The sequence below is a fragment of the Ursus arctos genome, unplaced genomic scaffold, assembly GCF_023065955.2.
Source record: "Ursus arctos isolate Adak ecotype North America unplaced genomic scaffold, UrsArc2.0 scaffold_4, whole genome shotgun sequence".
Lineage (NCBI taxonomy): Eukaryota > Metazoa > Chordata > Mammalia > Carnivora > Ursidae > Ursus > Ursus arctos.
In genome coordinates, this window is record NW_026623056.1 from 43,738,359 (window position 1) to 43,749,345 (window position 10,987).

At 41.4% G+C, this 10,987-nt stretch overlaps 1 protein-coding gene across 1 annotated transcript in view; it reads left to right on the top strand.

The window, feature by feature from the left end:
* The window catches only part of LOC113241225 (uncharacterized), a 127,655-nt gene extending 116,947 nt beyond the window's left edge, over positions 1-10,708 (top strand). The window contains exons 6-7 of the mRNA XM_026478832.4: positions 8,645-8,741; positions 10,206-10,708. The gene's annotated coding sequence lies outside the window, so the exon portion shown is untranslated. The remainder of the gene's footprint in view (positions 1-8,644; positions 8,742-10,205) is intronic.
* The last annotated feature ends 279 nt before the right edge of the window (positions 10,709-10,987 follow it).

Consider the following 10,987-nt stretch of genomic DNA (forward strand, 5'->3'; position numbering starts at 1 on the left):
CTGAAGTATCTTTGTTCCCCAGAAGGTTTTCCAGAGTTCTTCTGCACTAGTGATCTCCCTTTTCTCCAAATAGCCTCTTTCCCCTTACTACTTGACAGTTGCTTGACTATCCCAGGTCTTGCCCTTGTTCCATTGCAGTAATTTTCCTGCCTTGCTCTCCTCACGTTTTTTCTCTCAGTAACTGGGATTCCCTAATCCCCACCAATAGATTCAGCCCCATCCAGGTCTTTGAGATCAACAAATCAAGCCTGTTTTTAGACAAAAGAACTTGACCAAGGATCTATTCCATCTTGCTATTTGTGCCTGAGCTTTGGCAACTCCTTGTTGGAGTCCAAGCTGCCAACCTATGCCCAGGTTCTAGCCTCTGAGAAGCTGGATTTGCAACAATGGAAGCAGGTTTCTTTCCATAAGAATATTCTCCAAAAATTATAAAGTGTCAATATATTTTTAAAAGATTTTATTTATTTTAGAGAGAGAGAGAGAAAGAGTATGAGTTGGGGGAAGGTAAGTGGGAGAGAATATTCAAGCAGACTCCCTGATAAGCATGGAGACCCACATGGGGCACAATCCCATGACCCCTGAGATCATGACCTGAGCCAAAATTAAGAGTCGGATGCTTAACTAAGTGAGCCACCCAGGCACCCCAAAAATGTCAATAGTTTTTAAAGGTGATTATTACTAAGATGAAAATATGGTGAGGGAGTGGTGGAAAACCAAACTGTTAGGAATGTGGGAGAGAATCAAATGGTGACTTCTTTTTGGACACTTATTCTCTCACCAAACATGAGCCTGGGCCTTTCCCATATGCACCATATTGGAACCTTACTTCTGAACCTCAGTTCCATGACTGTGTTGTTTCTGGATCTCTCTTTTTTTTTTTTTTAAAGATTTTATTTATTTATTTGACAGAGATAGAGACAGCCAGCGAGAGAGGGAACACAAGCAGGGGGAGTGGGAGAGGAAGAAGCAGGCTCATAGCAGAGGAGCCCGATGTGGGACTCGATCCCATGACGCCAGGATCACACCCTGAGCGGAAGGCAGACGCTTAACCGCTGTGCCACCCAGGCACCCTGTTTCTGGATCTCTTTGATGTCAACTGCCTTCCTACTTTGATCTCTAAGTTGTGGAGGCTCAATGGTTGACATGAACTGAATACATCTTGCTGGATTTCTCTGTCACCCATTGCTTATCTAAAGTACCACATACTGTCCATTACTGTATTGGAAAGATACACTGTTTTGTCATCTCCACTGTCCTTACTTATGTTATCTGCCTGGGCTTGATTTAAGCCCTTCTAATCTCAAAGGATCACCCAAGCCAACACTGCTGTCTTTGAAAGGTAATAGTGGTATTAAAGAGGTGGTGGGAAGAGTGCTGGACACAACTGGACTGAAAGTCTTTTTTTTTTTTTTTTATGATTTATACAATTGTCTGGAAATCTGCACTGAGGTAAAACATGCAAGGTATCAGGCTAGCAAAATAATAAACCACAATCTTAGTTCTTTGCTGGTTCTCTGTCAACAGTCCAGCTAAATTCAGGAATTCATTCCTGCTCCATCTCCCTTCAACATTTATAAATCAGTAAACTCAACTCTTGCTAAAATTGATATTAATAATAAACGCTTGATTTCTTAGTTTGGTTCTCCAGGAAACAGACACTGAGGCAGAGGTTTGTGTTCAGGTGCTTTATTGGGACAAGCTCTCCAGAACAACTCCGGTGAGGAAGACAGGGAAGCAGTGTAGGCCCAACAAAGGCTCCAGCTGATATCACAGGAAGCACAGAACTGGGGTAGTCCTTTAGAGCTGTTTGGAGCAAAGAGGCAAAGCCTTGTACACCCACACGGATTAGTCACTGCATGTGAACGGGCCCCCAGGAGGGGGTGTAAACTCCACTGAGTCATCTCCCTTTCCCTGAGGGCAATTGCTAGAGAGACCCGGGCTGTGAGCAGTCAGCAACCAGCCTCCCTCGCAGCTGACAAAATGTGTACCTGAGTTGTGAAGGGTGGATCTGGGTGGCTCCCCACAGTGTGTACACACACGCACACACATTTACACATACACAGTACACACGCACACACACATATACATACATAGACCCATGCAGCTGTTTTACTGCTTATCATCGTACCTTGACCTCACCCAACAACTACCTTGATCTTCATTTAAATACAGAATTCCTCAAGAGAGAAGTTAGTTCCATTTCAAAAAGAAGTCCTGGAAATCCCAAGTTCAAATGGGGTTATTTTATACTCAGTATCAAAAAGTCATTTTAGAGTCTTTAAAAATAGCATCCTCCCTACCTCTACATTCTCACCACTAACCCTACAGCCTCACCAGAAAGCTTTTATAATAAATTATTTGAAATGTTTCTAAAGGCCTTTCTTTCACAGAGAGAACAATACCTTCATGTACAAAAATCGATATCTCAGCTAATGGCTAAGGATTACACTGACTAAGGCATAATGAGGTCACCATGTTAGGTTAATATTAAGGATATTTCTCTTTAGCCTTTTGGGCCCAAGTGTCAGAGTGGTTATTCCTCTGTGTTAAAAATCCTATATTCTTTTTCATTTATAATAAAAAATTCCATTAAAGTAGCACCCTGACCATAATCTGTAGCCTTGGACTCAATTGTTAAGTCCATTTTTACTCCTAGCTGACACTGTCAAAAAACTTTAAAAAAAACACCAAAGATTTTTGATGATACCAGACTAGTATTAATGGCTTTTTTGTTATTGTAATAAATTTTGTTACTGAATTAGTTGGATTAATTGTCTTATCTTAGTATGAATTTACTTATCTTAGTATGAAAAGACATTAACATGATATGTCTTCTATTACGGCAAATTATCTTGCTGCAGTCACTATGGCCTGAATGTTTTTGGGGCAAACTATGAAATACAATAATGTGTGAACTGATTACATTGTGAATCAAATCAGTTATTGAGGGCTGGTGTTTTTCTTTCTTTTTTTTTTAAGATTTATTTATTTGAGAGAGAGAGAACATGCACATGTGTGCGTGCACGAGTTGGGGGAGGTGCAAAGGGAGAGCGAGAGAGAATCCCAAGCTGACTCTGCACTGCATGCAGAGCCAGGCCCGGGCTCCATCTCATGACCCTGAGATCATGACTTGAGCGGAAACCAAGAGTTGGTTGCTTAACCGACTAAGCCCCCCAGGCTCCCCAAGAGCTGGTGTTTTTCTTCACAAATGTTGATTTTATTTATTTATTTATTTGGATAACTTGTCAGGTCAGGGTGAGGATCAGGTTCTCCAATATTTTTCAAAGGTGTCCAAGCCACTCTGGACCAAAAACCTGAGTTCTCCTTTGTGACCTCTTGTAACTTCATTCTTAACATTTGCATTATCATTATTATCAATGACTAATTTTTATCTTTGGCATAGTGATGGGCATTAAAGAAAATGACAAGATAAAAAGTTAGCAAGCTGAAAATGGGTTTGTAAATGAAGAGGGTAGCAGATAGCAGTTACTGAGTGCTTAATATCTGGCAGGCAGTGTCCTAGGAGTTTTAGTATTTTCATAACAGTAGGAGGCAGAGATTATTTCTAAATTTTTCAGATGAGGAAATCAAGGGCCAGAGAAGATATGCCCAAAGGGACATAGCTAGTGACCTGGTCCTTTAAGCCCAGGCTGGCTCCAGAGTAAATATGTTTAGCTGTTAAAATACAATTGCTTCTAATTAAGAGAATCATATTAGGAAGATTATATCCCCCCCCTTCTGTACTTTTGGATATTTTCACTGTGATATAAGTTATTATTTCTGATTTTTTTTCTTGAAATAGAAAGGAGTGCTATGGAAAAAGGAACACTAGCTAAATACCTCTGATTAAAGTAGGAAGGCAAGATTTTAAAGATTATGTAAATAGTGATATAGAAGGAGCTGGATCACTCCTCAGTCTCTCACAGGAAGTTTAGCACTTTTGGGCATGAGGTCAGAGCTAGAGATGCCACGTGGTGTTAGGTGCCACTTGGATTTTGTTTTTTGTTTTTTAAATTATTAACATATAATGTATTATTTGTTTCAAGGGTACAGGTCTGTGATTCATCAGTCTTACAGAACACACAGCGCTCCCCAATATCCATCACCCAGCCACCCCATTGCTCCCACCCCCCTCCACTCCAGCAACCTTCAGTTAGTTTCCTGAGATTAAGAGTCTCTCATGGTTTATCTTCCTCTCTGGTTTCGTCTTGTTTCATTTTTTCCTCTCTTCCCCTATGATCCTCTGCCTTGTTTCTCAAATTCCACATATCTGTGATATCATATGATAATTGTCTTTCTCTGATTGACTTATTTTGCTTAGCATAATACCCTCTAGTTCCATCCATGCCACTTGTGTTTTTCTAACTGTGGGCCTGTGGCCTGGCTCATGGTTCTACCTGAACCTGAGGTTGGGGAAAAATGTACTGGGACTAACCAATGGCCACCTTGTTGGAACTAATGATTTTTTTAAAAAGATTTATTTATTTATTTATTTATTTATTTATTTGACAGAGAGAGAGCCAGTGAGAGAGGGAACACAAGCAGGGGGCATGGGAGAGGAAGAAGCAGGCCCCCAGCAGAGTAGGGAGCCCAATGTGGGACTTGATCCCAGGACACTGGGATCACGCCCTGAGCCGAAGGCAGACGATTAACGCCTGAGCCACCCAGGCGCCCCTGTTGGAACTAATTGATATGAAACTGGTCAATACTGACTGATAAAACATTTACATCTATAACCTGACTCTTACAAATCTCTTGCATTCTAAATGTTATCCTGAAGCTCCGAAAGAGCTGATGTCCAGTCCACAGTAACACATTTGTTCTTTGGATAGGAGAGGGATTTGGGCCCTGGAAAAGTTGACCTCTGTGATAATATAATACTTACCTTCCATGTCTATTTCTCTTGATTGTTTCTTCAGAAGGAAGAGAAGGTCCTGTTTTATACTTCTTCTCTTCTATTTTGTTGTTGTTGTTGTTGTTGTTGTTGTTGTTGAAGGCAGCAAGAGAGGGAACGCAAGCAGGGGGAGTGGGAGAGGGAGAAGCAGAATCCCCTGTGAGCAGGGAGCCCAATGCGGGGCTTGATCCTAGGACCCTGGGATCATGACCTGAGACAAAGGCAGATGCTTAACGACCAAGTCACCTAGGTGCCCCCTGTTTTATACTTCTATTGGCCATTGATGCTTTATCTTTTTAGACAATAGTATTCTTAGTACAGTATGTCCAAAAGTCATTCTTTTAACACCATCCAGCTTTATTGGTCTGTTTGGGCCTCTATAACAAAGTACCACATACTGGGTGGCTTATAAATAGCAGAAATGTATTGCTCACAGTTCTGGAGGCTGGAAGTCCAAGATCAAGGTGCCAGCATGGTTGGGTGAGGGATACAACAGACTTCTTGTTGTATCTTCACGTGGTAAGAGGGCTAGGGAGCTCTGTGTGATTCATGAGCACTCCATCTGCATGACCTAAGCACCATCCAAAGGCCCTACCTTCTTCTGGCATGTGAATTTGGGGGGGAACAAACATTCAGACTCTAGCACCAGATTTTTTTTCCTTTGGTGTCAGCCTAGTATTTTACATAGTAAAATATGTTTTCTCACCGATAGAGCATTTTCCTTCCCTTCCTTCTCCTTTGACATCCCCTTCCACCCTTGACTGAAGCAGCTTGTCTCTAAGGCTCATCGCCCCATTGGAAGGATGTGACAGAGTGGTACATATAAACTCAAAGTGTCTTCCTGACTTGGGTCTAAAAACCCCATGGAACCCTGGGGAGACCTCACAAGTGGAAGCAAGCCTTCCTTCCTATGACTCCCCAAAGGAGAGCCATCCCCCAAACCTGTACTGAAGCTGAAGAGAGACTGAGGAAATGAACAGAGAGGTTTTGGGGATGAAAAGAAGGTAGCTGGTCCTGAAGGGGCTAATCCAGCCGGGAATGGGAGCTGTTTCAGAGCAAGACAATGTAAGAGGTATTGTCAGGGGTCCAAGGGCTTCCCGAGAATGCAGTCTGTGTCCTCATCATCCAGAGACTCTGCTAGTTGCCTTTCCCATTGGATCCTAATGAGAATTGCCCTTGGTCCAGGCCAGGATATTGCCCAGTGACTGTCCAGCAGGAGTGTTATTGCTTATCCTTATGCAAGCCTTTGTTCAAAGCCAACCTTTCCAACACATTGTCAATAAGTCCTTTGTTCCCCCAGTTTTCAGCATCCATAGAAGAAAAGTGGGTCCCTGAAGACTTAGATCAGCTTAGGGGAATAAGAAGCCTGAATGGACCTAGCTCAAGGTCCCCAGCATCCCATAAGTGGGAACAATGTAAATCCTATACTCCTATTTGCTTTTTTTTAAAATCAAAAGTAGATATCATCTTTGATGATTCCATTTTTCCCCCCTTTTTTTCTCTATCCCCTTATTTCTCTGGATGTTTCTTTTCAGTCTTTATTTGCTCCTTTTTCACTGCACGTTGTTTAAATGTTGGTGTTCTTTAGATCTTCTTTCATTCCTCTTCTCTTTTCCTTTAACACAATTTGTAGGGGGTGAACTCATCCACTCTCATGACATTAGATACCTTTATTATTACAAAGATTCTCAAATCTGTTCCACTAATCTAGACTTCTTTCCAAGCTCCAGATCCACATATCAAGGTGCCCAAGGTAAAAATCTCTTTGAGGTACCACAGATACTTCCAACTCAGAATACCCATGACTGAGATCATTGTATTGTCCCACTCCCAGTTTTCTCCTCCTATGTCTCAAAGAAGGTCACCACCATGCTCCTAGTTTTTCAGGTTAGAACTTGGACAGTCATCCTTGTGGTCTTCTCCCCCATCCTCAACATCCAATTGACCTTCTAATTCAGCTCCTTCTGCATTTATATATATATATTTTAAAGATTTTATTTATTTATTCTACAGAGATAGAGACAGCCAGCGAGAGAGGGAACACAAGCAGGGGGAGTGGGAGAGGAAGAAGCAGGCTCATAGCAGAAGAGCCTGATGTGGGGCTCGATCCCAGATCGCCAGGATCACACCCTGAGCCGAAGGCAGACGCTCAACCGCTGTGCCACCCAGGCGCCCCTCCTTCTGCATTTATAGAATTCTGATCCTCACATTTTCTTTTTTTTTTTTTTTTAAGATTTTTTAAATTTATTTGACAGAGAGAGAGACAGCCAGCAAGAGAGAGAATACAGGCAAGGGGAGAGGGAGAGGAAGAAGCAGGCTCCCAGCGGAGGAGCCCAATGTGGGGCTTGATCCCAGGACTCTGGGATCTCGCCCTGAGCCGAAGGCAGACGCTTAATGACTGAGCCACCAGGCGCCCCCTCACGTTTTCTTGTATGGATCACTCTTTCTATAGGACTTCCTGCCTCCATTCTCCAAAATTCTCAAAAATGCAAATGTGTTTATGTTACTCTCCATATAGCCTTTGGGATAAAATCTAAAATCTTAACAAGTCCTACAAGGACCACTCTGAATTAGGTTAGGGTGGTCTTGCTGAGGCCAAAGTTGATAGACAAGGAGAAGAGATTTGATTAGCACTGAGTTAGCCTAGGAGCTAAGGATTTTGGCTTTCGTTTAGAGCTCAATTTGTTATGTGGTGTATGAGAGCAGATTGCTGACCTTCTTCAGGGATAAATTTGTTTCTGCAGCTTCCTTGGGCACCTATGGAAGGCTCAGAAACAGCATTAGTGCTACAATAATTTTATGTAAAAGGGACTATTTTCAAAGTATTAATATTCTTTAATCTTTTGCAATTCAGTGTACTTGGAAATATCCCTTTGCTTCAAGGGATGCTTATTGTGTGGATTACGTGGATTACGCCAAAAGTGCAAAGAGAAAGGATTATTCACAGCTTCTAAAATTCAAAATAAGACTTTAAGCAAGACAATATATTGTAGAAAAGGATTATAAAAATTCCTTCAGAATATAAAAAAACTGGAGCACCTGGGTGCCTCAGTTGGTTAAGTGTCTGCCTTCGGTTCAGGTCATGATCCCAGGGTCCTGGGATGGAGTCTCAGGGGCAGGCTCCCTGTTCAGTGGGGAGTCTGCTTCTCCCTCTCTCTCTGACTCTCCCACATCTCCGTCTGCCCCTTCCCCCACTCGTACTCACACTCATGCGCTTTCTCAAATAAATAATGAATAAAATCTTTTTAAAAAAAAGAATATAAAAAAACTTAGTCCAGAGAACTCAGAATTTAGTGTTTTTTCTATAGTGTAAAAGAGATTTCCCTTTGCCTATGACCTATACCATGAAGCTTGCTCCCCCAGAATTTTCTTTTCTTCATAGACACGCATCAAGATTACAGTTCTCAGCCTCCCTGGCATTTCGGAATAACTGTGTTACTGAATTCTGACCAGTGGAACACAAGTAGAAGTGATTTGTGTCCTTGCCACACCCTTATATGTAGAATCCCTTCAGGGCCAAGAGAAGATCAGAACTATGTGATGGCAGAAACTTTGCCTCTGTATGACCACATAGAAAGGCATCTGACCAGGAACATATGCAATGAACTGTGAGAATATGGGTGAAATACAAATTTTTGATGTGTTAAGTGTAATATTACAAGGTATATATATTTTTTACAACAGCTAATGTTCTCCTAACTACTATGAAGATACTACATAAGCCACACATGTCTCCATTCTGTATTTTAGATATCACTGCAGAGGATGCAAAAAACCCTTACCAGGTCCAGGAGATTATGAACAGGAGGAAGTGAGGGAGGTTGGAGAAGCAGAGTGAGACTGGCAGGTGTGTGTTCCCATCATCCCTCTCTAGGCTTTGGCTTGGACAATAGAGGTGTGGTGTGTTAGAGAAATCCAAGAAACATCAACTACCTAGGCTTCTTTTGCTTTTCCTCACGTGTGGAACTCAGGAAGGAGATGCTTCACAGACTGTCCCACATCAAGCTGGGATTGACTATATCAAAATCCACTCAAACGTTCAGCAAAGTTGGAGGGTGTTGAAACCGCCAACATTTAACTCTCCCAGGTCACTCTCAGTTCCCCAGTTGTGGCTGGGATTTAGATATTTTCTCATCCCCTTGAAGGGGAACCCTGCATTCCCTGAGAGCCTGGCCAGTGTAGGAGGAGTGTCACTATGACGGAGGGGGTGAAGTGGCTTGAAACAAGGGCTACAGGGGATGCAGAGCTAGACCTGCATGTATGTGCGTGAGTGGTCTGTAACGCTAGAGTGGGCAGTGCTGGAACTGAGTCAGCCAGGGACCCCTCCCACCATGCAGATCAGCCCATGAACTCCATCAGTGTCCCGACATCAGCTTCAAGTGTCAGGAGGGCATGTGCTCAGGTTGCTGTGGAGATGAAGACAGAATAGAACAAGGGACAGGACCTTTCTGTCCCTGCTTTCTGGAGATTACACAAGCCACATACCTTCCCATATTCTGTGTTCTAGATGTCACTTTAGGGATGAGAAGGGGGAAGGGCAGAAATCTTCAAGATATAACACTGAGTTATCCAAAGGAGGTTTTTAAACCAGTTGGAGAGGGAAATGAAATCCTGGTAGATAGGACACTTAAAATCAAAATATTATAAGTGAACAATTTTAAGATGCTGCCACTATTTAGCAATAGGCAATTCAAAAAGAAGATTAAGAACATTTAGAGATTAAAAGAACCATGTATTATTTGCATATCTGAGTGTCCCTCAGGTATGATGGTGAGTCATCTGCCTTCTGGTTTTGTTTTATGCTTTTGGGTTTTTGGGTTTTTTAAATAAAATCATTTCTTCTACCAAAGCAAAGACTTCTTTCTATTTTCTTTTCCTCTTTTTCCATTCTCACTTCTCACCTCAAATCAGCCTTACCCACACCCCATATCTCCTGATGTGAAGGAAAAATTTTCTATTGTATGCAATGGGCCCACGCTGGGCTTTGTTCCAGGCCAGATACATACCATATATATATATATATATATATATATATATATATATATATAATTTTTTTTCCTTTCCTTTTTCCTTTTCCTTTTACCTTTTCTAAAGACAAGAAAACTCTTACTGTCAAAATGTCTTACAAGTTTCCAGGTAGAGGAGAGAGTTATAGAATTGTGACAGTTGTCATTTCTTGAGCATGTGTGAAAGAAGCCATGCATGATGATATCTCTTCATCCTATTGTTCTCCCAGTTCAGGGTTTTTTTTTGCATTGATTACAAGTGGTTGAATTTAAAGTTAAATTTGGATCCCTAACTCTTTGCTTAGGATGTCTGCAAAAAGAAATCTTTATGATGCAGCACTGAAGTGAAAGTAAATTCTGTATAGAGAAGATTGCCTACCATCCACTAAGTGATGGAATCCGAGTGCCAAACTTGCCCAATCTCTTGCGACGGATCACAGGCTTTGCAAAGCAGAAAGAAGTTGGCGTGGTGAGTTTGTTTTTACATAGGACCTGGATTTGGTTATGAAATCTTCACCTGTTAAAAGTTTCTGACTAACTTCTAAGAGAAGCTATTTGACTTATAATGCTATGTAATTTCATAATGGAAAAAAACAAAACTCTGAGTCTAACCAAATAGGAAATGCAGAGGAGGAACTCTTAATATAATTTGATATGGCTTGAAATTTACTGTCAATCTTCAAAAAAGTCAAGACCACAGGCACTGGTGAAAGGCTAAATAGAACCAACAGCCAAATGACAGAAAGTGATTTAGAAGGATAACTAGACCCTCTAGACTTTTATAGGGAAATATTGTCAAGAAGATTTAGATGCAAATTCTGATTTAGGTATTGAAAAGAGGGAGTTTAGATTGATAAATGAATGATATTTTTAGTTGGTCTTAAAAGAAATGAATACATTTAGTGTAGGGTTTCCATTTTTCCCTTCAAAGCTCTTCTAAAGTAGATGGTGTGTCTTAGAATCGGTGGCCTCTTGGACTCAAAAAAAAAAAAAAAAAGTGGAATAATATTGTTCCCTCTACTTCGCGATCTTGTCTCTGCATTCCAGTGGCTCTCTCCTCACTCCCTACCTGTCATCATACATTCCA